The 24,968-nt window shown below is 55.9% G+C and overlaps 1 protein-coding gene across 5 annotated transcripts in view; it reads left to right on the forward strand.

Moving 5' to 3' along the window:
• Positions 1–684: 684 nt before the first annotated feature.
• Positions 685–24,968, forward strand: part of PTPRS (protein tyrosine phosphatase receptor type S) — a 154,349-nt gene continuing 130,065 nt past the window's right edge. For 4 of the 5 annotated variants that reach the window (XM_062015199.1, XM_062015202.1, XM_062015201.1 and 1 more), the window contains exon 1: positions 685–837. The gene's annotated coding sequence lies outside the window, so the exon portion shown is untranslated. Of the gene's footprint in view, positions 838–22,287; positions 22,369–24,968 lie in introns of those variants that run through there. The other variant, XM_062015200.1, reaches the window with a different exon arrangement.

A 24,968-nucleotide genomic window follows, 5' to 3' on the forward strand; every position in this document is an offset into this window, starting at 1 on the left:
ACGATTCTGCCATGCTGGTGACAGAACACCGGTGACATCGCTTGGATGGGAGAAAGACTTTGGCGATGGCAGGTAAACCGAATACTGCAAACAGCCCCAGCATGGGAAAGGCGCCGCTGGCGGCTGCGGGAGGAGGCTGCGGGAGGAGGCTGTGAGAGGAGGGAGGCTGCGGGAGGAGGCTGCGGGAGGAGGGAGGCTGCGGGAGGAGGCAGGCTGCGGGAGGAGGCAGGCTGCGGGAGGAGGCTGCGGGAGGAGGCTGCGAGAGGAGGGAGGCTGCGGGAGGAGGGAGGCTGCGGGAGGAAGGAGGCTGCGGGAGGAGGGAGGCTGCGGGAGGAGGCAGGCTGCGGGAGGAGGGAGGCTGCGGGAAGAGGGAGGCTGCGGGAAGAGGGAGGCTGCGGGAGGAGGGAGGCTGCGGGAAGAGGGAGGCTGCGGGAGCCCTCCGCACGTCCCTCGCGGCTCCGCGCCCACGTGCGCAAGCGGCGCCTTTAAGGCGCGGCCACGCCCCTCAGCTCCGCGGTGACGTCACAGCCCCTCGCGCCCCCCGCCACGCGTTGTGGGGGGGGGAAGGAGGAGGAGGAGGAGGAGGAGGAGGAGGGGGGAGAGGAGGGCGAGGGAAGGGGGGTCCCGCCCCGCGCTGACGTCAGGCGGCGGCGGCTCGGGGAATGACATCACCTGTGCGAGTGGCCGGCGGCGGGCGGGAGCTCGCGCCGCAGTGTCCCCGCGCCGCGGCCCCAGCGCAGCCGCCGGGCGGAGGCGGAGGAGGAGGAGGAGGAGGATTCCGCGCCCCTCCCGCGCCCCTCCGCCGGCCAGCATGGGAGCGGGCGGCAGCGCCGGCAGGTACGCGCTATAGCGGGGGGGTGCGCTGGGGAGGGGCGTCGCGGCGGCCGCGGGGTGCGCTGAGCGCGCGCTGAGCGGGGGGGCGCAGGTGGGTCGCGTGGAGTGAGGGGAGCGCGGGTGGGTCCCGCTGAGGATGCGGGGGGGGAGTCGCGTTGTAACGGGGATGGAAGGGGTCGTCGGGGTGGGTTGCGATAGGAGGCGGTGTTGTGGTTGGGGAGGGGGGGTTTAGGCTGCGCCGGGGAGGGGTCGCGTTATAGTGGGGTGCGGGATGTAGGGAGGAAGGCGCCGGGGTGGGGAAGTGGCGGATTAACGGTGCTGGACGGGAGAGGGGTGTAGGTGGGCGGAGGGGGAGGTGGAGGTTGGCGTTATAGCGAGGGGGGTGGTTGTGAGGGGTGTGGGTGGGCTGCGGTGAGGGGTCTCGTTGTGAGGGGTGCGACCGGGTGGAGATGGCGAGTGGGGGGGGAGTAGCGTTGTAACGAGGGGAGGGTGCACAGGGGTCTCCGGGGGGGTGCAGGTGGGTAGCTGGAGGACCAGAGGCGTGTTATGGCGGAGGAGAGGGGTGCGGTGGGGCTGGGGGAAGCGGCCGCGCTATAGCGGGGGGCACAGGGAGGGGGCGCGCTGGACCACTGGCACGTGTAGCGGGGAGATGCGAGGCAGACCCGGGATGCGCTGGCAGCGGTACCGGGCGCGCCCCGGGCTGAGCCCCGCTCCGGGCCCCGGTACCCCAGTTTTGCTCCGTCCCGCACCCCGGTGCCGCCTCCCCCTCTCCGCGCTCTCCTTCCCCCCCCTTTTTTGGACAAGGGAGCCCCATTTCCCCGCCGTACTCCCCCCGTCCCTGGGTCCCTCCCTTGGCCACCTCCTTCCCAGCGCGGCTCTGCCGGGCGAGGGATGCTCGCCGCGAGCTGCCGCCCCCCGGGATGGGCTTTGGGGTGTTTCGGTGTCACCCCCACGCTAAGGAGCGGCACTCTGGGACCACCCGCGCCGGCGGGGGTTTGGGGAGGGGTGACCCGTTGTGTCCCGTTGTCGGGAGTGAGGTCCGTGGCTCCTGCAAGCCCCCGGCAGCCGGCGTGTGCTGGGGATGCTCCGCGGGCGCAGCCGCTGCCCGAGCGGCGTTGCCGGGATGCGGGAGGCGGAGGACACGTCGGGGTGTTCCCCGGGGCGATGCCGCAGCCCGGGGACACGGTTGTGTGACCTCCTCTCCCCCCACCTCAAACCCTGGTTGTCCCCAGCAGCTCCGGAGCCCCTCGGGAAATGGGTTTTGTCCCACTCAGGGAGGGTGACGGCAGCGAGGAAGGGACCCAGCTCACCCCAAAACTACCCCAGCTCACCCCAAAACTACCCCAGCTCACCCCAAAACTACCCCAGCTCACCCCAAAACTACCCCAGCTCCTGTGCTAGACCCCTCACGTCCCCTCCCCTGTGCTGGGGTGGCTGCTTCTGCTCAGGGGACCAAGGGACACCCCTGGGGTCAGCAGCAGGAGGCCAGTTTGGGGGGATTTCAGCTGAAATCCTGAGCCCTGGGGTGGGTGGGAGCTGTCCCCTGTGTCCCTAAAACTCACACGGAGGATGAGAAGGAGCAATGAGGGATGGTGGTTGTGTGTCAGCGGGAGGATGCTGTTCCAGATGCTGTTCCTTGGGGAAGCAAAGGGTGGGATTAGGGGAAATAAATGCTGGTGAAGAGGTGACACTTGGGTGTGACCCCCAGGGAGGGGTGCTGGGCTCTGTGGGGGTGGGTGCTGCACCCTCCCGGGGTGGGGGGTGTCTCTGCTCTCTGTGCATTCGCTCTCTCTGAGTCCCAGGAGAGCAAAAGCTCTCCATGCAATCGGGAGGAAGATGCAGTTTTGCATGTGGAGGGGGGTCTCCAGCCTTTCCCCTCAGCTGGGAGGCTCTGTGGGGGTGAGGGTGAGTGTCCCCCCATCCCCTCCCTGTGAAGTGTGCAGGGGCTGTTCCCCACAGGCACTCACGCTCCTGCCCCTGCGCTGCCTCAGCTCCGCTCAGACACAGACCCAGCACAACAGGATGCATCTATACAGGGCTTCTCTCCTTTTCCCCCTTACAAAGTGTGTTTTGGGGGCTGTGTTACCTGTGCAGGGCTGTGAGGAGAGCCAGTGGGGTGACCTGAGCGGGGTGCCACTGCAGGGGATGCTGCTGGATGCTGAGCAAAGGGCGGGTTGGGCAGCGCAGAGGGACCCTCCTGCCCTCCCCAAAGGGAAGGTTCCAACCTCCCCCCTCCCCAGCCCAGCGATGGGAAAGCTCTTAATTGTTTCCTGACAGATTGACTTCTCAATTAACGAGTTTGCTGGCACTCCTCTCTTCCTTCCTGTGCGTGGTAAGGGCCCATATTTCACATGGGGGAAAAAGTCATAAATGCTTAGAGTGAGGCAAGAGGAGCTTCCAGCTGAGGCTGCGCTGCGGGGGGCTGCTGGGGATGAGGGGGTTCCCCTGCAGCGAGGCTGTTCATACACTTGGGTGTGGGGTGATGGGGGTGATGTGGGGCAGGAGGTCCTCAAGTCCTCCTGTAGTTGTCTTCTGGCGTTGGCCTGGCTGGCAGAACGGAGTCAGGTCCTGTGTGTCCTCTGGGTCTCTGGTCCCTGGTGCTCACTGGGGTTTATAAACATAAAGCTTGGGAAATGCAGCATCTTCCTGGGGTGTTGCCTCTGTCTCAGCCTGAGGGGAGTGGGTTTGCTCTGCCTTTTGACTGGATGCTAAAGAATAAACAGTAGGAGATATCCATAGTTGCCTAAGGAGATGTGCCTTTGCTTTTTCTCCAGGAGGTTCTTGTTAGACCCTGGGTTTTGCTGCTGCTTTGTGGGGAAGAAATGGGAATAAGGGTGAAGAGACCCCTGAGCTCCAGCCAGGTGCATGTTCGAGGAGATGATGTGGCAACACACTGGAGAAACTGAGGCTGGAGTGGGGGTTAAGGGGATGTTTATGGTGGTTCATAGCATGGGAACCACTCCTGCCTGCCAGAGACTCTGGAGCTGCCTTTGAGGTGGGCGACTGAGACCTCAGAGCAGCATCAGGTGGGACAATGCAGAGCCCAGCGGTGGGTGAGCTGTGCTCACAGCAGCTCGGGACAGACACCCTCAGAGCTGCCCAGCGTGGCTGTGCATCCCGTGGTTTAAACAGGATTGAGCCCAGTGTGGAGCAAGGTGAAGCCATCCAGCTGCTCACCTCGTTGCAGAGGAGCTGAGGTAGTAAACTCCTGTTGAGCTGTTTATCTGCTTGGCCACGTGGCGTGTGGGGGGCGAGTGGCCGTGCTGGACGTGGGATGCTGCCTGTGACCTGCCACCACAGCTCAGTTTCCAACTAAGCCAGTTTTCCTTTTGCATTGTAGAGAGAACAGAAGTGTGAGCATAGGATATTGAGAGAGAGGGTGGGCAGTGTGAGGGTGTGCTAAGGAGAGAGGTGACACGGCGGCATTGAAAAGGTGCTGCGAAGCAGTTCAGTTCTTCCATGAGTTGATAAGAACATGCATATTATCCATAACTCCTCAAAAAAAAACACCCAGGGAAGTCTGCAAAGGACTTCAGTTAAATATCAGGGCTTCAGCAGAGTGAAAAAAGTGCCTTTCTACTTGCAGTAATCCCTTCCCTTGGCCCGGCTCCCTCCATCCGTGCAGCTCTGCTTCCTGGTGCTGGCGCGAGGGCAGCGGGACTGAGGGCGGGCGTCCTGAGCTCTGCTCGGGGCTGGTGACTCCAGGCAGGGTCCTCAGAGCTTTTTGAGGGTTATTTTATATATCTATATTTGCAAACTGCAGAAAATAGCCAGCCTGGGCAGGCTGGGAGCTCCTGGCTAGAACAGTGTTACTGGAAAACAAATCAATGTGGGTTTTGAACTGGTGAGCCCTGAAGTAGTAAAGCTCAGGCCAAGCTTCCTCCCTGCAAAGTTTATTACACAATAAGCTGGAACAATCTGAGGACTCTGTGAGGCTCCTTTTTTTTTAACTTTCCCTTTTTTTCCCCCCTCTTGTCTCCTCTGTTTGATTCTTTGCTTTTACAACTTACTGATTCTCATTTCTTCAACATCAGCCTGGCAAACTGGAAATTGCCTTTTCCCTCTCCCCATCCTTCAACTCCTAAACCCTCCAGACTTCTGGGCTTGAGCCAATGTAATTCTCTTAGACTCAGGGTGGTTTTTTTTTTGTTCCTTGGGCATCATTGTCTTGCTGTAGTAATTTATTGAGCTGGGTGTTCCCACTGCAATAGCTGCCTGTGCCGGTGGATTCTTTGCTGCTCGTGTGCTGTGCGCAGAGCCCGTCGCAGATGGTCGTGTTCAGCCTCAGCATCATCCCAAACAAGTCATTTTCAACCTGTGTCACCCTCTTGACATCACTTGCTAAGGAGCTGCTTGGGAGGTGGGACTTGCTTTCTGAACTGATGAAGTTCTTGGCTCCCAAGGGCTGGGACGGTTGGCACGCGGCTCCCACGCAGGCGAGCGGCACACGCAGCAGCAGCAGGAGGAGGAGGAGGAGGTGGTGCTGTGGAGGAAGGGGACAGGAGCCTGGGTGTGCCCCCAGGATGTCTGGCTGTGAGGAGGGAGTGTCTGTGAGGAGAGTGATGTGAGCTCTACACAAACCCAAGCTCCATAAAGGAGATGCAGATCCTGGAAGATGCTTAGGGATGTCTCTGGAGACAAAGGGGTGGTGATGGGGGTGATGACAGCCCAGGGGGAATGGGGAACATATCAGAGCCTAACACTGGGATTTTTCCCTACCCCTGAGACTTGCTGGTCTCATCAGGGCCTCCTGTCCCCTGCACTGGGAAAGGGAGCCTTTGTCATATCCCAGCACAGCCTCCTCAGGCTCAGCCTGGCTTGTGTTTGGAGCATGACTGAGGGATGGTCTGTGCACAGATGCTGTTGTGGCAGAGCAGGGGTTTGGAGCCCTTCTGCATGGATCATGGCTAGCTCAGAGAGACATGATTTGGAGCATTTTCCCCTTCCATACACGACTCTAGCTCAGGCCATTGCTGTTTGAGTGCTGTTGTACAAGCAGGATCTCTAATAACACCCATGCTCTAGTTCCCTGGCAACACTTGCACAGTGAAGAGCTGCTCTAGATTAGAAAGCAGATCTTAATTTGTCTAAACAGGTTTAAAACCCTATCAAATTAAACCAGGCCAGGTAACTCATACAATGTGCACACCCAAATTGGTTTAACATTTGCATAAATGGGATTAAACCAGGTGGCTGAGGTTAGGAAGCCTGTGGCTGTTTCTGCCCTGCTCCTGGAGATCTCCACTCCTGTGGTGGTGTCAGGGCTGGGGTTTTTTGCAAAGCAGCAGCTGAATCACTTGTTTCCAGCCTTGGTTTGTAGGTGATTGCTGGTTTACATCAGCCCAGAGGGCTGCAGTTTGGCTGGGACCTGGCAAGCAGCTGGGATGCTCCCACCTTCCTGGGGATGTCCTGACAGAGGAGATGACCCAGAGGTCAAGTGGGTTTCAGTGGCGCAGTTTGGGATGTGGGAGAGTGGTTGGCTGCAGGTAGGAGATTGGGATTCTGGCTGCAGCCACGGTTTGCAACGTGTGGTGGGTCCTGTGGGTGGTTGGGAAGGAGTCAGTGGTTTTGGGAGGACTTTTAAGCCTGTTGGTGTTTTGAGTAGTGAAACATTGACGTGTGAGTCCAGACCCAGGGAGCAGAGTGCTGCAGGGCTCTGCCTTTCCTGCTGCCAGCTCTCTGCTTCGGTCTTGGGGCATCTCAGATGTGTTCTGCAGGGGTAGGAAGGTGGAATGCACATGGTGTCCTGCTTTTGAGTGCTGAGTTTCCTCTAGGTAGCCAGTTTAAGAGCACCACAATAAGCTGGGCTACTCAGGCTTTAGGAATGATTTGCTCTCTTCAGTGCTCACTGCTGTGTTCCTGTGAGCTGCTGATGTGCCCAGTCAAGGGGTGAGTTGAGATACAGCAGATCCTAACTTCAGAGATGCCCAAACTTTGCATAATACTGGTTTGGGGTTTAGTTTTCCCCCCTCTCTTACCTCTATCTGTGGGCAGCTGACACGTGCTGTGGTGCAGAGTAACCAGCTGCTCTGGGTGCAGGAGGCCTGAGGCTGGAGGCAGAGTGTTCTCCATCTCCTTTGCTTGCAGCCTCCAAATTGCAAAGAGCAGGAAGGAAAAGGGAGAGCATGGGGTGCTGGCTTCTGCAAGAACCTCATCTTGGGCTAATAGCAGCTTTGTGTGGAATTCAGTGTGTTGTCTCTTTGGGTGCTTGGGTTGGATCTCACCACCTCTCCCTCTGAGCTGTTGCTTAATTGTTTTCTCCCTCCTGACTTCCCTGCTTCCAGATCAAGGTTGTCCATAATTCCTCAGATGATTTAAACCTGTAAGGCTGTTAGCTTAAAAGTCTTGATGGGGCTTCCTTCCATTTTGCTTCTTTGAAGGCAGCAGAGATGGACAGGCTGCCCACTGGCTCTGCTTCACACGTGTGTGTGTGCAAACTGCAGGGATTGGGGCTTTATTGTTGTTAAACTCACCTTCAGCTCTGATATTACCAAGTGTTTGCTCTGGGTCCCCTGAAATGTAGATGAGTGCTGCTTCTGCCTTGCACCCATCAAGGTTTCCCCCCCTGCTGCTTCTTTCCTTTGTTTACCGTGTTGCTGTTGCTCACTGGCAGCAGCTTTGACTCCCTCCCTCCCTCCCAGGGGTAGTCGGAAGCTGAGCAGCAGTTTCCAGTCGCCACATGAAGTTTCCACATCACCCCTGACTGCTCAGGATATGCAGAAAGCAAAGGTGATGGGCAGAGCTGCATCCCACTGGCAGCTCCGAGGTGGAGCAGGCAGGTGGGGGCCAAATTGTTCTTCCTCCCTACAGGAGGGGATGTGCCTGGGGCTGATGGGTGACTGTGGGCTGCAGGGCTGGTGACAGGGCTGGTGATGGGGAGGATTTGATGTCAAAGCACATCAAAGGTGTTTCTCAGGATGTTGTGATTTCCACCAACAAATTGTGGTCCCCTGGATTTGCTCCTGTCTGCTGCAGGCAGCTGGCCAGTGCAGCCAACCACCCTGAGCATCCTGGGCAAGGGGAAGGTTGGGGCTGAACACAAGAGGAAGATGGGGGTTGCCCAGGTGCCATCTCCCATTTGGGCACAACCTGCTTGAGCCCAACACCCTGCAACAGACAGAGGGAAACCCCAGAGGCACCAGTGCAGGAGCAATGCAGAGGTCTAGGCTGGTGGCTGGTGCTTGGGGTCTGCCCAGTACAAACCAGTTCATGAACCAACATTTCTATCCTGTGGCTCCCAGCATGGGGTGGCCAACAGCAGCACAGACTTTGGCCCTGTGCTGTTGGCACCAGACCATCATGGGCTGTGAGTGGTGCAGGAACCTCCCAGTCATCCCCTTCCCCCCCCAGTCATCCCCTTCCCCCCCCCAGTCAGCCCCTTCCCCCCCCCCCAGTCAGCCCCTTCCCCCCCCCCCCAGTCATCCCCTTTCCTCCCCCCAGTCATCCCCTTTCCTCCCCCCAGTCATCCCCTTTCCTCCCCCCAGTCATCCCCTTTCCTCCCCCCAGTCATCCCCTTTCCTCCCCCCAGTCATCCCCTTTCCTCCCCCCAGTCATCCCCTTTCCTCCCCCCAGTCATCCCCTTTCCCCCCCCCGTGAGCCCCTTTCCCCCCCCCGTGAGCCCCTTTCCCCCCCCCAGTCATCCCCTTTCCCCCCCCAGTCATCCCCTTTCCCCCCCCAGTCATCCCCTTTCCCCCCCCAGTCATCCCCTTTCCCCCCCCCAGTCATCCCCTTTCCCCCCCCCAGTCATCCCCTTTCCCCCCCCCAGTCATCCCCTTTCCCCCCCCCAGTCATCCCCTTTCCCCCCCCCAGTCAGCCCCTTCCCCCCCCCAGTCAGCCCTTTCCCCCCAGTCGCCATTTCACTCTTTTTCTCCAACATTTCTGTATAACCACACACTAACCTATAAAAATGAGTTTAGGATGGCTGCCAAGCCAATCTCTGCAGTGCCTTGTGGGTAACTCCCAGTGAATTACCATCAAAGCCGTGGTGCCGAGGCTGTGCTGTGGCACTTGTGAGGATGCCACTCATAATGCTCTGTATTTACAAGTCAGATGAGTGTGGAATGCATGTGTGTCTGGGTTGCAGCAGCTCAGGGTGTTTCTGGTGCCCCTGCCCCACGTGCTGCTGCCCCCACTCCTGCCTTTCCGTGGCTTCTTGCTGCTCCTCCAGCCTTTTGCTTGATGGGGGGGGAAAAAATGCAACAGGTTGCAAAATGTGTGCTGGCCATGCTGGGAGGGAGAGTGGTTTCTGATAGCTTCCTCCCAGGAGGGATGAACCTCCTGCTTCCACTGAGCCAACAGCAATATTTCACTGCAGGGAAAAGCCTCTGTGACCCTTCCCCTCGGCATCCTGCGCCGACCACGTCCTGCTCCCGAGAGCTCCCGGCTGGGTGTGATGAGCACCAGCACCCACAGTCGCTGGGCTAAAGGCAACCTGGGTTGTCCCAGTGCTCAGTGGAGAGGGGAATATCTCCCTGCTGTGCTGGAGGAGGCTGTGGCTCTCCTGGAGGTGAGCTGGCCAGCGTTGGCACTTGGGTGCCTCTGTTTATCCGTCGCTGGTTTTGCTCTGGAGCCGCCAGCCAAGGTGACTGCAGGTCTCTGAAGCAGAGCCTGGGTTGAGGAGCTGCTCTGCTCAGTGCAGGCTCTTGGCAGAAGGTGCTGCTGATCTGCTGGGCATGATGGATCATTTCATTGCCATCTTCCTGAGCTATAACATCCATCACAGTGTCAGTGTCCCACCTTCGTTAGAGCGTCCGATAAACATCTCTAATCAGAGAGTGATCTCTGCCCTGCACAAGCTGCCAGGGGACAGTGAATACATTTTTGGAGCTGGGAGAGGGTGTCTCAGGGCTGTGTTCCTGTTCTCCCACCCCTGTGTGTGTGTGTATGGGGAATCTGGTTTTCCCAGGCTGTATTGGTGTGTTTGCATGTGGCTGTTTCCCTTCAGGGCTCAAAGATGGTGGCAGCTGCAATGTGTAACTTGGTGTGTTTCTTGGTGCCTGACCGAGTTTTCTTGCCCAGGGATTTCTGAATGGACACTTAAACACAGCCCTGTCCTGCCTGTGGTCAGGGGGTTTGGGGCAGCACCTCAAAGCAGCTCAACCCCTCAGTGCTGGACAGCTGGGCTGCCTATCCCAGCCCATGAGGGTGAATCCCTGCTGCTCTTCTGTCTGGGTTTCAGCAGGAGGGGATGCAGTTTTAAGCTGGGTTTCAGCAGGAGGGGATGCAGGGCAAGTCAGCATCCTCCTCCCCATCCAGCATGGGCAGGTGCATTGCTGTGCCTCAGTGTGGCCTTGGCCACCCCACTCCAGCGTGAAGGTGACGACTGCTGTGCCTGGGATGGATCTTCTGTGTCTGTGTGGCAGTGGGAGATGGCAGCTGCTGGTCTCACGTGCCCTTGGGACCCTTGAGTCAGTGGTTAATTGTCCTCTGAGCCCCTTCTGGAAAAGACTCACAGAGTTCTTGGGAGAAGCAGCTCCTGATCAGAGATTTTGACCTCCAGCATCAGAATCAAAGCATTGCAAGTCCCAAGAAGCCTTGTACAGACTTGACCTCTTGAGCTGCTCTTTTGGAAAGGGCTTTCCTCTCCCTGCACCTCTGCTTCCTCCTCTGCATTTCACCCACAGTCAGTTGAATTCTCCAGTCTGGGTTTTCCTGTCACCTCTGTTCCTCTCTGGCATCCAGGCCCTGAGACTCACAGCTTGTTTCTGTCCTGCTGCAAAACTGTCAAGAGGAGGAAAGTGCCCTGGAATTTGGAGTCACTGGACACCATCCATCTGTAGCATCTGACTGCAGCTCTGCCATGCAAGTCCTGTCTCTGCTTTGAGACCCACTCAGAGCCCTGAGGAGAGCAGCTGAGCAAGTTCCCCACTAACTTCTTCCTGAAGGACTTGTTGCACCATGCTGATAAGAAGATTCCTGGAGCCCAAAGCACAACTTGGCACCCTCAAAGGCAGAGAGAAACCTGCTGTGGTGCTCTGGCTGGAGCTGGGCATGAGGCAGGAGGCAGCAGCGAGGACGGGGGACGAGCCACCATCACCGTGTGTCCCCTGCAGTGTCATCCCGCTTCCCTGGGGAGGGAGGGATGAGGAAGAAGCTCCACCAGCCCCTATCATCTTTCAGCACCTCAGTTTTAGCAGCCTGACCCTCAGAAGCCCGTCTGGCACTGCAGGGTGTGAGCACTGGTGGCATTTCTGGCTCCCAGACTCCGTGCCCTAAAGGCCTCGCTGCTGGTCCCCGTGAGGGGATCCCGGTGAGGCTGTTTGGCTTTGAGAGCAGCCACAGACCTCCAGCGCTCTCAGCATCTGCTCCCAAGCTGGAGGCAGCAGGATGACAGCTTCAATGCTTTATCCAAGCAAAGAAGCTTGAAAATCCCTGTGGCTGAGCAGCTGCCCAGTGCTGCAGAGGGCACGAGCATCCCTTTGCTCCTCCCATCTCAGGGGACGTGGGGGGCAGCACCCATCCAGCAGCTCCAGGATGTCCTGACTGCCTAAAAATAGGTGTAAGGCTGCTTTGAAAAGAAAGGAGGTGGAGAAGAACAAAAGTGTTCCTTAGAAATGAGAGAGAAAGATGAATGAAATATTTAACAGTCCTTGCAGCTAAGGCTTTTCATCCCAGCTGCCCTGGGGAGTGTGCTGGGGGGGTTGTGGGGGCTCAGAGGGGTGCCCAGATGGGTGCCATGGGCCTCTGACATGCACCTGACGTGACAAGCAGCTAGATTTTGGGCTGGGTGAGGAATAGGGAGGAGGTGATGAAGAGAGGAGATGCAGTTTCCCTGGCTGGAGGTGTATTTACAGCTGGCAGGGGTCTTCCTGGGCTTGGTGTGTGCACAGAGCTGAGCACAAGGACCCACCTGAGTCATCATCCCCAGTGTCCTGCCTCATCCCATGCTTTAGCTACTGAGCTATCCCTCCTTACCGAGGATCAATGACATGCTTGGGCCTCTGCTCAGTGTTTAGGGGAGCTGAGGGGACAGGAGAGCTGCAGTGGGGGTGGCAGCAGGTCATGTCTGTGCTGTCTTGGGGTGACTCTCTGAAGGGGAGTCGGGCTTGAGCGCTTCATGCTGCTGGCACAGCTCAGGCTGAGCGTGTGCTGCTGAGGTTGGGAGCTGGGGGAGCACAGAGCCCTCCTGTTAAACACCTTGCAGTGGGGCTGTCCCCAGAGGGCTCTGTGCCCTAGAGCCACTGTCCTGGCCAGTTCAGCCCATGGAGCACCGAGGCTTGTGTTTCACTCTTTCACTCCCCCCACAGCCAGGCTGTAATTAGGCTGCATTGTCTCGTAACTGGATCTCCCAGCCCAGTGCTTTGTTCTTGCCTTACCCTTGACTTTTTTTCTGATGCCTTTGAGCAGGTCCTGTCCCTTCTCCATGCCTCAGTCTTTTCACCCTCAGTCCTGTCTGCAGGGCAGACATTCTGAAGGCAGAGGCTGCCTGGCAGAGTCTCAGGTGGTGCTTGCCCCAGAGCTTTGCTGTCCTCTGAGCCCTCTAAACCTTCTCTTGAGGAGCATTTACAGGTGTCTCCACTGCAGGTTTCCCTGGGTGTGTCAGAGGCAGTTTTGATGCTGGAGCTGTCGTGTCCCCAGAACACTCTGCAGCACACTTTGATCTTCAGAGTGAAATTAAAGCATCACTTCCAACTTGGGTTTTTTTCTCTCCCTGGAAGTTGCTTTATTTTAAACCCACGTGTGTGTGTGTGTGGTCTCTTTTTTTTTCCTGATTAATCTTTTAGGAAAGGAATAAAACCCCCCATATTGTGAAGTCTCAGCCCTGAGGATGCTCACGGCACATCTCCCAGGGTGGTGGGGGTGGGAAGGGTCCTGCAGAGCTGCCCCAGCCCCTGCTAAAGCGGGTTCCTCTGGGTCAGGGGACACAGGAATGTGTCCAGGTGGGTTTTTATCTCCAGCCCTGAGATAGGACTGAGGTTAATGCACTGAAACCTGCAGCAGCTCATCAGCTTCCCCAGCCTCCTGCAATTAAACACACAGCTGGAGCAGTGTCTGCAGCAAAGCTGCCGTGGTGGGCTCAGTGGCTCTGGCCCTGGGGATGAACAGGCACCAGCCCTTTGCATTTTCAGGTGCCTTCATAACTTGCATCCTGCCAGGGAGTCCTGTCCTGCCTTGCCTCTGGCCTTGGCCCCTCTGTAACTGTGTGTTCCCAGCAGTACATTCACTCCTGAGAGGAGGGCTCAGGTTGCCTCTGGGCTGGAGGGCTGCCGGGGAGCTGCAGCATTTGCTCTGTGCCCTGGCGGGGAACGCAGCCCCGTCTCTGCCCGTGGCCTCTGTGAGCAGCTCCTGCTGTGCTGACACAGCTTTTGAGTCCCTTTGGTGTGGAGGCAGGGTGCCCTGAGCATTGCTTGCAGGATAACACAGCAGAAACCCTTCCAGACATCGCTGCTTTGGAGGGGAAGCAGATGATGTGGCAAAGCCAGAGCTCTCCCTGCTCCTGGTGGGATCCCAGCGGGCTCTGCCATGCCTCTGACGCTGCTGCCGTGTCCTACCCACAGGGCACATGCCCCGAGTGGCCCCAGGGAAAAACCCTGTTCATTGTTGCTTTTACTATTTGCAGTAAAGTGGAGCAACATCCTGGGGCACCCCAGAGCCAGTCTCTGCTGGGGTAGAAGGAACTGCTTGGGGTGATGCTGGCAGGTTCTTGAGCAAGCATTGTCCTGCAGCCAAATGCAAGTGATGGTGGTGCAAGTTCCTGCCCTTCTCTGGAGAGGGATTTGCAAGAGGCTTTCTGCCTTGTTGTGGGGCAGCCTGTGGTCCTGCTCTTTCCTGGCTGTTGGGGAAGATCTGCCATCAAGCACCTTGATGTTTTAATCTGTTTTGGCTGCAAAGGTTTTGCTGAGCATCCTGGTTGTGGGCTTTTTGTGCCCCAGGTGAGCACAGGAGCACAGCAAGCCCTGTGCTCCCCAGGGTGGTCAGAGCCAGCTGGAGAAGGTCAGGGAAATGCAATGGCCCCAGCTGGAGCTGAGCTGAGTGTGCTGGAGGGGGCTTTGGAGGCTGAGGAGAGGAGAAAGGGCTTGTTTGCAATCGTGAGTGGGTGCTTGTGCATTGGTTGCTGACATCCCTCTGCTCTGCTGAGAGCTCAAGGGACTGGGAGCACTGGGCTCGCAGTGGGGGAAGGTGGGGGCTTGTCCCCAGCAGTGATGGTGGCCCCATCTGCCCTGTCTCCCTTCCCTTCAAGCAGGGGTAGCTCTCAGAGAGCTTCTCCTGACCTTTCCAGCTCTGTGCCCTCAGCTGGCACCGAGTGACACGGTGACATTTCACGTCTTGAATGTCTGAGCAATTTCATAAAGGAAAAGCCATCAGCAGTGAGCTGCTTTGGCTTTCTGTGTCCAACAAATGGCATTTGTTAACCTGAAGCTTCATCCCTCAGCTGGCAGGGCCCCTCTGCAGCCAGCAACTGGTGGGACAGGGTGGGAAGGGGAGGGAAAGCGTGGCTGGGACGTGGGGAAGAGGAGGAGGGAGCAGTGTTATGCAGCAGTGTGTCATATTTGCTGCATTTCCAGCAGTGTATTTCTGGAGGTCTTTCTGAAAGAGATGGGTCTTTGCATCAGGCATGGGACAGCTGAGCTACCAGTGCTGCAACCCAGCAACTGCCATCTCTCTCTGCCAAGCCAGGAAAGCAGAGTCTTTACCTCCCTCCATCAATTAGGTGATGCTACCAGATGCTGATTTACCCCAACACACATCAGTGGCAACGTGAGGCCGATGCAGATGCCTCCACCACAGCAACCGCAGCCCGTGCCCAGGCGAGTTCCAGTGTGTGGAGCTGCCAGGGCTGGTGTGCATGGCCTGGGGCATGAGCCTCGTGTCTGCACAGAGCCCAGGCCTTGTTTGTCAAGGGGAGGGCAGGAACCAGCCTGTGCATGAGCTGATGTGCAGCAGACGCTCACGCAGGAGCTGCTGTGTGTCACGGTATTTCTAGTGCGTGTGTAGGGCAGGTAGGAGATGCACCCCTGGGTCCCTTCTGCCATCTGAGGAGCAGCAGGAAGTCTGTGTGCATGGAAAGGTCATTTCTTCTGCTTTTGGGCTCTGTCAGAGAGCTCTGCTTAGACTTAATGCAGTTTCATTCTGGGGATAGGCACGAGGAGTCCCAGGTCCCTGGAGAGTTGGGAAGTCGCTTCCCTCCCCCTTTAGTCTCAATTAAGAAAAAAGAAAACAAATGGAAAAGGCTCTTTGTGAAGCAATGCAAGGAGAGATCCAGCTCCCTGCTGAAGTGTCTTGGGGCTTTGGGGTCTGTGCAGCAGCCTCATGGCTGTGGCAGCGCTGGAGCTGCTGCCCTCGCTCTGTCTCTGTGTCCCCTCGGCCATGGCACGTTGCTGCTGCAGCTCCTGCACTGTCATTCTCAGCTTTGCCTTTCCCCAGCAGTGGTTTTGTCCCAGGTCCCCAGCAGATCTGTGAGTGCCCAGATGTCCTGATGGCAGCTTGCAGCCAGCATTGGGCCTTTGCAGGTCTCTCCTGGCTGCTCAGTAGGCTCCAGGGTGGGATGGCTGCAGGCTCGGGAAGAGTCTCCAGTGCAGCTCACATGGAAACACTGTCAGTAACCACAGAGGATGGAGATGGTCCTTAAAAAAACCCCATAAAAAAAGGCCATCTGTAGGGGCCTGTGGGATGGGGATATTGAAGCTGCCTCATGTAGTTTCTGCTGGGGTTGTGTGATGTGAGAAGCTCTCCTGAAGCCCAGGGATGTCTCTGTGAAGTAGAGCAGTGAAGGTGTCCCATCCTGGGGATGTCATTGGACTGGATGCTCCCTCCCACTCACACAGCCCTGCTGGGAGATCACCCCCAAAACACCCATCTCACAGCTCCTGTGGTGTTTCCTCTCTTTTTGGTCACAAGAGGCCTCAGCTGCTGCTTTAGTTGTTTCCTGAGCAATCCCCATGTGAGGGCAAGACACGACTCCTGAGTCATCCTCTGTGAGCAACTGTGGCTGTTGGGACAGGAGAGGAGCCTCAGATCCCACAAAGTTGTGGGTGCCTGAGCTGGCCCCAGCTCCCAGCCAACCTTGGAGGTTTCCAGGAGGCCTTGGGGATGTGGCAAGTGTCTTGCTTAGGTCTTAGAAGGGTGCTGGAGGACTTGGCAAGGTGCTACAGTACCACAAACCTGTGTCTGGTATCTCTTGTGGCTGTGCTTCTGAACCATTAGAGCCAGAAGCACCTTCCAAGATTGCTTCCCAATGCATTGCAGCTTTTCCTGTCCTAGCATCACCCCAAAGATCCCCACCCTCCTGAGCATCAAAGACACATGGCAAAGGCCAAGGCCAGGGGCTTGCATTTGAGGCTGAAGTGAGTTTCAAGCAGACCAAAGCTCAGGCATGGTGGGCAGTGAGTCCACCAGGAACGTGGCTGCCAAAAGAAACCTGATGGGGTGGAAAATCCCTTTTTGGGAGCCTTGGACCTGGCTTTATTTTCTCACCACAGAGAAAAAGGCTGAAACCTGCCCAGGTGCCTGTGCCATGGATGAGTGGGTTGTATTTGGGGTCCAAGCTGTTCCCAACCCAACGTGTGAGGACCTCACCATGACTGCTCTGTGTGGCAGCCACTGTGAGCTCAGGCCTTCCCTGGCACAGAAAGGACAAATTAAATAAACATGCTTGATTGCTTAAACATTTGTTTTTTAAATTAGCAGCAGCTTTTTTATATTAAAGTATGTGGCTATGCTGCTGGGGAACACTTCAGCAAGTTGGTTTTTGCCTTCCTGGTGCTACTTTTCCAGAATGATTCCTGATTTAAAAACCAAATGCAAAGTGCAGGCCAAGTTTGAGGTTTAATCCCATAAAAGATTTCGATGGGAGGGAACTGCAGTGCTTGGAGCTGTGGGGCCCTGTTCAGATGCACGATGAGACAGGCCTCGAGGGCAGCTGTGCTTTCAAACTGTGCCTTGCAAGCCCTGGAGAAAAGGGTCTATGAACCACCCTTGAGGGACTCCATGAATGTCAACAGCTCCTTGGGAGAAGTTTTAGTCCATGGATTGTCAGAAATGTTTAACTCTCCCCTCAAAGTGGTGCGTGGGGATGCTGTAACTGGAATGGAGCTGTCTGTGTGCTCACAGGGAGCTGCAACCCTTGTGCTGTGGTCTTGGTGAGCTGGGCTTGGGTTTGGCATCTTCTCCTACACACTGGGTGACCCTGCATTGAGCTCCTCCCTGGCTGTGCCTCTGGCTTTGTTGTTACTCTTTGGTGGCTGTCCTGTTTAGATGGCAAAGAGACAGCCTGGCGTGAGGGTTCCAGCTTGTTCAGCACTACGAGATAAGGGAGTTTTAGATGCTGCTCTAACAGTAACCAAAATTGCTAAACAGCATCTCTGGGAGGGCAAAATGCAGCCAGAGAGACATTAATACTTCAGGCTGACCTTGCTTGAAGCATGTGGGGGTTTTGCTGTTTCCACTGGCTTGCTATCAGTTCCTTAAAATAGCATCAGTCCACAACCCAGTCCTGATAACTGAGCCAGGATCCTCCTGCGTACCTGTGGCCCTGCTGGGGCTCCCCAGGTGTGGTGGCACCGCAGATTAAACCCATCTCCTACAAGTCTGGAGGAAAACAGAGTTCCTACAACCCTGCTGCTTTTTGTGTCACCCCAATGGGCTGCAGCAAAGCTCCCAGCAGCCAGCTCAGGGACCCAGTTCCCTTGGGGGATCCTGCAGGGGTAGCCTGGGCTGGCACTGCTCCCTTTCCCTTTGCATGGACCCAAGGTCACATCCTTATATTTTAATTAAGGGCTGCAGCTCATCTGTGTGTGGCCACAGCCTTGGGGCAGGGCAAGTGCCTGGGGAAAGGTAGATGCAGCTCCATCCCCTGGCTCCACACCCTTCCTAAAGGCCACCACCACTGGGCTTTGTTGTTGTTGTTTTGTTTTTACGTGCTAAAGGTTTACTAAGTGGAATGAAATACTGTGAGACTGGAGGTAATTAAATGTGGAAGCAGAAGGGGAAAGATGGTAAAGCATCCTCTCTAGGAAACTAATAGACTCCAGGCCTCCTTATCTTAATGATTTTCATAATTTAGCTGAATGCAGAGCTAATGGATCTGCTGAACCTTTCTGGAGCTAACTTTAGCTTTAATGGGCTTCTTGCTGGGGAGCGGGGTGGGGGCAGGTGCCATCCACGTGCTTCAGGAGGGAGACAAGAGCAAGAGAAGCTGAAATAAACAACCAAACGTGTTTTCCCCGAGACTTCAAAGCCGCTGTGTGTCCGTGCTGAGCTCTTCCCACCTTCCCACCTGGAATGAACCTCGGGAACCATTGCCACGTGCTTTCCTGCAGCTCGGCCTCCCCGGCGCTGCCGCCGGGTTGTTGCCGTTCTGCACAACCTCTGACCCTCCCTGGGCCGAGGGAGCCGCAAAGCCGGGATCATCTGCCTTAATCTGGTCTCGTTGAGGCTGGATCAGTGAAACTGCCTCGCAGATTCAGTGTATTATGGAGCAGATTGAGGGACTTAGAGAGCAAATTCAATAAATATCATTTCGATATTACTTGGGGGGGGGGGAAAGAAAGTCATCTGAGTGGCTGGTGCTGAAGCATCTTCTGAAGGGTGGTTAATGGGAATGGAGTGGGTTTGGAGAGCTGGGAGAGAGGGGAAATGCTGAATAGTGATGTGGGGGGGCAGGGATGGGAGGAAAGGGTGTCCCTCAGGGCTGGCCTGGGCCAAGAGCTGGGTCACAGCAGCATGTGCAGAAGGAAGCAGGGTGGGATGTGCTTGGGGAAGAGGGAATGTGGATGTTTGCTAGCAGAGGTAGGACTCACACCTCTGTTTTCTCTGTGGTGCAGCTGTGAGTCTCCTGCTGCTTCCTTGGGAGGGCACTCCAGCTGATGTAGGAGCAGGGCTGTGTGGAGATGCTGAAGCTGACCTGAGGCAGCTTTGCTGTGTCAGTGCAGTGGTGGCTGCCTGTGATGCAGAACCCATGTGCACTTGGGGCTAAGCCAGCACCCCTCCATGGGCACTTGAGCAGCTTTAGAGGTGGTGGCTGAACTGGGGTTGTTTTTGGAGCTGGCTATTTGAAATCAATAGGTTTATGAAGGATTTGTGCCAGGGAGGTGGCACAGGGCAGTGCCATTCCAAGGAGGCTCTGGAGGCATCTGTGGCAGCTCCTGGAGTTGAGGTTTGGGGGTCACCTGGTGCCTTTGTGTCTCGGGGCTCCCTGCAGTTCCCAGTGGAGTCTTTGAGCTGTGCTCTAATATGTCTGAAGCCTTTTTGGGACCTTTCCAGTAGAGAAAGCAGAGCTGCTGTACCAGGCCAAGGGCATGAATGGGAGGATGTGTGGCAGGTGCAAGTGTTCAGGGTGCCCAAGTGTGACCTGAGAAACCAGGCTGGGAGCAGGTGCTGTGCCCAAGCTGCAATCCACGCTGCGTGCCACCTCCTGCTTGCAGATGGGTTCTTCTGTGCTGTGAGCAGAGCAGTGGTGCAGCCAAGCAAATTCCTGTCAACAAGGCCTGGGGAAAGCTCTGGCTACATGGGATGAAGGAGAAGTGATAAAAATGGGAAGCTTTAAAACTGTCTCTTCCAGGGCTGGTTGTAGTGAGTGAGGTTTTGGCTGTGCTAGGGTGTGGGGATGGGGGCTGCAGCCCCCACTGCCTCTGTTGGGAAGCTTGCCTGGATCATGCACCTTCCTGTAACACCCCAGCAAGGGCAGCGTGCCCATCCCACGCCTGTGCTGAGCTGAAGGTGCAGCTTTGGCAGCCAACAGCCAGCCAAAGGGGCTGCTTGGTCTTTGTCCCTGGCAGGACCCCCTGCCTGCTGGAAAAACACTTGGGTTAGGAGAAATGCGTGACCTCTTGCTCACCCCCTTCCCTTTCCCCTCTCCCTCTGCAAGATGTTAAAAAGGAGGGGAAAAAAACCTCCCCAAGCTGTGGCCAATCCAAGGAGGGCGAGAGCTGAGGACCATATCATTAAAATGCTAAAAATGAGTGTGCTGAAAACAGACACAATTGGGTATTTAAAGCTCTGAATGAAAAGAGTGTGTGTTAGCCGGCTTGTGGAGAGCTGGTCTCCCAGAGCCCCTGGAAAATATGTGGTCAGGGCTGCACCGTTAACTTTGTGTTTCTGGTTTGTAAAGTAGCTGTGAAATCCCGGGGGGGAGGGTACAGACCCCTCGTCCTGCCAGGCTGGGGAGGATGCTGGTGCTCGGCTTTGCTGGTCACTTGACACATGAAGGGTGGTGGTTGGTGCATGCCCTGAGCCTTTTACTGTCCTGTGGCAAAATGAAGTGCTCAACACAGGGATTTGTGTAGCTCCTGTGTCACCAGGGACCCCTCTGCCACCTCTGTGCAGACCAGGTGGGATTTGCCTTGAAGCCTGAATGGACAAAGCAAGAGGCACAATCCAGAGCAGGAGCTGCTTCAGCCCTGCCCCAGACCAGCCTCACATTTACTCCTGGGTGAATCACAGACAAGTTGTTGCTTTGAGGCCATTGCATCATTTGTTTGCAGCTTCTTAAAACCTGGGCAGCATGAGCTGCTCCAAGCTACAGGTGCCCATGGCTTTAACAAGAGATGTGACATCCTCCAGTGGTCTGTAGTGCCTCCTTTACTTGGAAATGTGGATCTTCCCAGCCACACTCGAGGGGGAGTTTGCTGCAGCCCAGCTCATCTCTGGGTGGAGGCTGTGGCCAGTGTTTAGCTGCAAGCTGATGCTGGCTGGTGTGGGAAGGGTGAAGGTGTGCATGGGCTTATTTCTGTGTGGATTTCCCTTGTGTGCATATGCAGAAGGATCTGTGTGGGTGCAAAATGCCCCTAAAATGTCTCCTAGGGCAAGTATTAACTGCCAGGCTGGGCTTAGCTCCAGCAGGCAGGAACAGATGAATCAGACACGCGATGGTAAAGTCAGACCCCTCCAAGTATTAAAACCAACCCAGCTCCAGCAGGCTCCTCTCTGCCATCCATAAAGCCCCAGTGAGAGGGAGCAAAAAGGGACTTGAAACCAAAGTGGGATTGTTTTTGGAGCGTGTGTGTCCCCCACCATATCTCTTGGCTGCCAGCCTCTCCGAAGGGGAAGTTTTACCCCGCCTCCCGCCGTCTCGGATGTCAGGTTGGCAAGAAAAATCCCATCTGTTTTCAATCTGGATCTTCACTTCCATCCACCCAGCCTTTCTCCTCCCCGTGCTCCCCCGCTCCCAGCCCCCAGAGCTGGCGTGTACACCAGGCAGGCCTCGGGGACGCTTCCCCCCACATACACACACACACTCTTCTTCTAGTTTTTTTTCCTTCTAAAAATGCATGTGGCCTCTTTTGCCCCCCACTCCCCCCCTCCCTTCTCCCAGGCCCTGCCAAGAGCCTCTCTGAGCTCAAGCCCCCGCTACAGTCGTTGGCTTGGAGAATTCCCAAATGACCGAGGATTTTCAACCTTGAGCTTTCAAAAACAAAACAAAACGAAAAAAGGCCAAAATAGCTCTCTGTGTTGAAAAAAAAAATAACGGGCAAAAATGGAAGAGGGGAGGGGAAGGAATTGTGATGCTGTGACTTTGGGTTTTGTTTGGGGGTTTTGTTTGGTTCCAGCTTCTTGGTGTGATTTGGAAAAGAGCAAGTACAGCATGTTTTGTTCCTGCCCAGAGATAAGAGCTGCTCTGAAATCCTATATGGAGTCAATGCAAAGATGTATATGTAGCAATCATGAGATCCTACTCTCTCTGTGAAGAAACCCTTTCCTTGCACACCCCCTCTTGCCTTTCTCTTCACTGTCCTCTCTTGCTGTGTTTATGTGTTATTTACACTATGAGGTCCTCAGGCTAGGAATTACCTTCTCTTTTTACAGATGGCTGCAAGAGCTTTGCGTGTCTGTGGAGCTCCATGAAAAATAAATGAAGAAGGTTGTGGCTTTTGTTGTTTAAGTTTCTTTTAAGTGTTTGGAGGTGAGAGTTTCTCTGCTTGTAGAGCCTGGCCCAAGGTTGCAAGGACCTGAGGAATGGTGTTGGGCTTTGTATGGCCAAAAATCTCACGGTGGAGGATATCCCCGCTGCCTCCCTTCCCTTTCTCTGCACCAGACCGTTATGGGACCCCTCCAAGCTGCCTGATGTCCAGGGTTTTGTTCTCTGGGTGGTGTTTGGGTGGCTCAGAGGGAGCCTCGGCTCGTACTGCGATGGGGTCTGCTGAGGGACGAGCCCGGGTGCTGCTGGCTGGAGATGGGGAAACTGCTGCCCTGTGGGGATGAGTTAACGGCAAGGGAGCAGCAGTGACTCTGCGTGAGGGGAGGAGGTACCCCTGAGTGTGGGGAGCACCCCATGGCCAGGGAGGAGGCAGCCGGGGCCGGGCTGAGCGGGACCCCGCGGCAGGGCGCCCTGAGGGGGCGCAGGCGGGACCTGGCGACCGGCGGCGCTCCCCGGCCCGGGCCTCCCGCCCCCCTCGGCCGCGCTGCCCCTGAGCCTCCCCCCGCTCCGCTCCGCTCCTCCATCGGGCTGGGCCCCGCGGCCCGGCCCCGCCCCGGCCCCGCCTCCCTCCGCCCGGGCCGCGGCGGGCTGCTCGGCGGGGTCGCGGTGCCCGTGGGCCCGTAGGCGCCTCGGGCCGCCGTGCCGAGGGCGGCGCGGGTGGGACGGCCGGTGCCCTCCGGGTAAGTGCCTGCCGCAGCCCCGCGTCCCCGCGGAACAGCCTCGTCCCTCACCCCAGACCCATCCCGCAGCCCCTCTGGCACCGAAACGATCCTCGAGACCGTCGGTTTGGTGTAAAAGTTGTTTAACCCCGTTTTTAAGGAGCGGACGCAACCGTCCCCCGGGTGGCGCGTTCCTTGGGGAGCATCCAGCGCGGCCGCGACCTCCCGAGCATCGTGTGTGGGGCGGCCCCGCGGCCGAGGGAGCTCTGAGAAAGCGGAGCCGCGGGGGCCTGGGGCTGGGCTGGGCTGGGCTGGGGCTGCCGTGCCTCGGCTCCCGGGGAGCGAGGAATAAGCGTTAAAATATCCCGTTCTGCAACCGCTCTTCTTGGCCGGGCTTTTAATGTGCGGATCGGTGGGTTGAGTGGCTCGGATGGACGGGAGTGCTGGCTGGGGCGGCGTTTGGAAGTTGGGGAAGGGAAACCCCCTACCCGCTTTTTTCACCCTCTTCCCATCTCCAGCCAGTGGCTCACGGGAGCGTTTTGCTGCAAAACAAGAGACTAAAGTGTAAAACCCACATCCAGTCCCCGCTGTTTGTCCTGGGAACGCTCGCCTGTGCTACCAAGGGCAAGATCTCTAACTCACCCTTTTTCTCCAAATCCTCCCCTTTTTACTACACGTTCGTCTTTTATTTCTCTACTGGAGATGCCTTTTATTTTTTAATGAGAAGGCAGCCAGGTCTGCAGCAGTCAGCTGCACGGTGCTCTCCGCAGCTCGGGGCAGGACACGCTCTCGGAGCGTTTAAGAAACGTACAAGATTTATTCACTGTAAACATTGCATAACTCTGTGCTCGCTTCCCAGCGTTAAAATATACCTCGCTTCCGTGGGTTTACACAACTTGCTTGCTCGCCATCATACTACTGCTGAAGCTCGAGATGCACATTTATCTGAAACGTGTAATTTTAGAAACATAAAGGGAGGGGGGTGGGACAAACAAGCTGCATTTCGTTACGGGAACTGTGGAGCTGGAACTTTCCGGAGTAATGGCTGTATTTTATCCCTTTATGAGTTTCCCCCCCATCTCTCTCATTTTGGCAAAGGCAAAATACTTCCATGTTGCAGGTAACTTTTGACGTCAGGGCTCTCACTTTGAATTCGCAGCAGCTGGTCTGACTCAAGGCAGTTAAAGGCACAATTGAAATCGAAATGGATGTTGTTGGTTGGCAGAGAATCTCTCCTGCAGTTAAAGGGGAAAATGTAAAAGATTAAGTTGATCGTTACAATATATGAAAAGCAGTTTCAAACATCAGCGTTATGGTTCTTGTCTTCAAAGAGGATCCTGGAACCTGTGGTTTGTGGAGCTGCATCTCGCTGTCCTTTCATTTCTCTCTTCTTGAAAATGTCACTTAGCTGAGGAGAAGAGTCACAAATCCCAGCGCATTGGGATGGTGGCAGGCAGAACAGAGGAACACCTGCTGAAAAGAGGCTTTCTGAGAATAACAAACCACCTGCACCGAGACATTTTTCTTCTCTCTTTAACTAGCTCGGAGTTTGTCAATTGCATGTCTGTAATCCACCGCCGGTCTGTTTCTGGCTGCAAAGGTGCTGTTGTGCCCTGGTATTTTACAAGGCTAATATTTATTTACAGACTTACTCTGTTGTTTGAGGCTTGTTTGGGGTTGTTGGTTTTGGGTTGTTTTTTTTGCCAAAAAGGAAGAACTGAAAAATCTGCTAATGGAGCTATTTTAACAGTTTCTTCATGATTTGCGTGTTCTCCGACGTAATGAGCGTCTGGAGGGGATTGGTGCCTTTCAGGCAGCTCTCACTTCTTGTGGAGGAGTGGGTTGGGATGTGGGCTCCAAGAGAGTGAGTAAGCCTCTTTCAGACAGCAGCTCTAGCTAAAAGAGGTGGTCTACACCAAAGACTGAGCTGGAGGAGTGGTGTGCACAGAGGACAACAGCGCCTGGGCTGTGCTTCTCTCTTTTGCTTTTCATCCCTAGAGTAAAAATGGTGATGTTCACCATCCTTTCCTGTTACCACTCCAAGAACCTGCCAAGTAGAAGAGAAGGTATTGATACCTTTTGTCATCTTGGGATCGTGTTGTTGATCTCTAGCGTAGAGGCACATCAAGGAGAGAAGTGCAGATGCTTGTTCCAAATCCTTCTGCCAGTCAGAGTGGAAATGAAGGACTGGGGAGCTTCGGGGTTCTGCTCTGTGGTCCAGCTGCTCTAGAACCTCCTCCTGCAGACAGAAGGCAAAGCAGTGATTTTTCAAAGGTGTTAAAACCAGAGAAGGCCTTGTTGTGCTTTTGACTTGGAAGAGATCTGTATCATTTTTGAGGCAAGGTAGAGGTACCAAAATAAACCCTCTGAGGCTTCAGTGTGCAGACAGTGAATTTAGTATTAAGTACTAAATTCCTGTGAAGGTGACAGTTGCAGCAGGTATATGAGGAAATCCCTTGTTACCCTGCAGAGCTGGAAAAGCAGGATATGGTGTTTTATTATGTTTCTTAACCTTGATCACAGCAAGTCTCAAACACCCTCTTTACCCTCGCTGTTGAATCTGGCCTGCGGGTACAGATTCTTGTACAGCGAAGCTATTTCACTACTAGATTTAATCTCTA

This window comes from Colius striatus, chromosome 25 (genome assembly GCF_028858725.1).
Source record: "Colius striatus isolate bColStr4 chromosome 25, bColStr4.1.hap1, whole genome shotgun sequence".
NCBI classification, from domain to species: domain Eukaryota; kingdom Metazoa; phylum Chordata; class Aves; order Coliiformes; family Coliidae; genus Colius; species Colius striatus.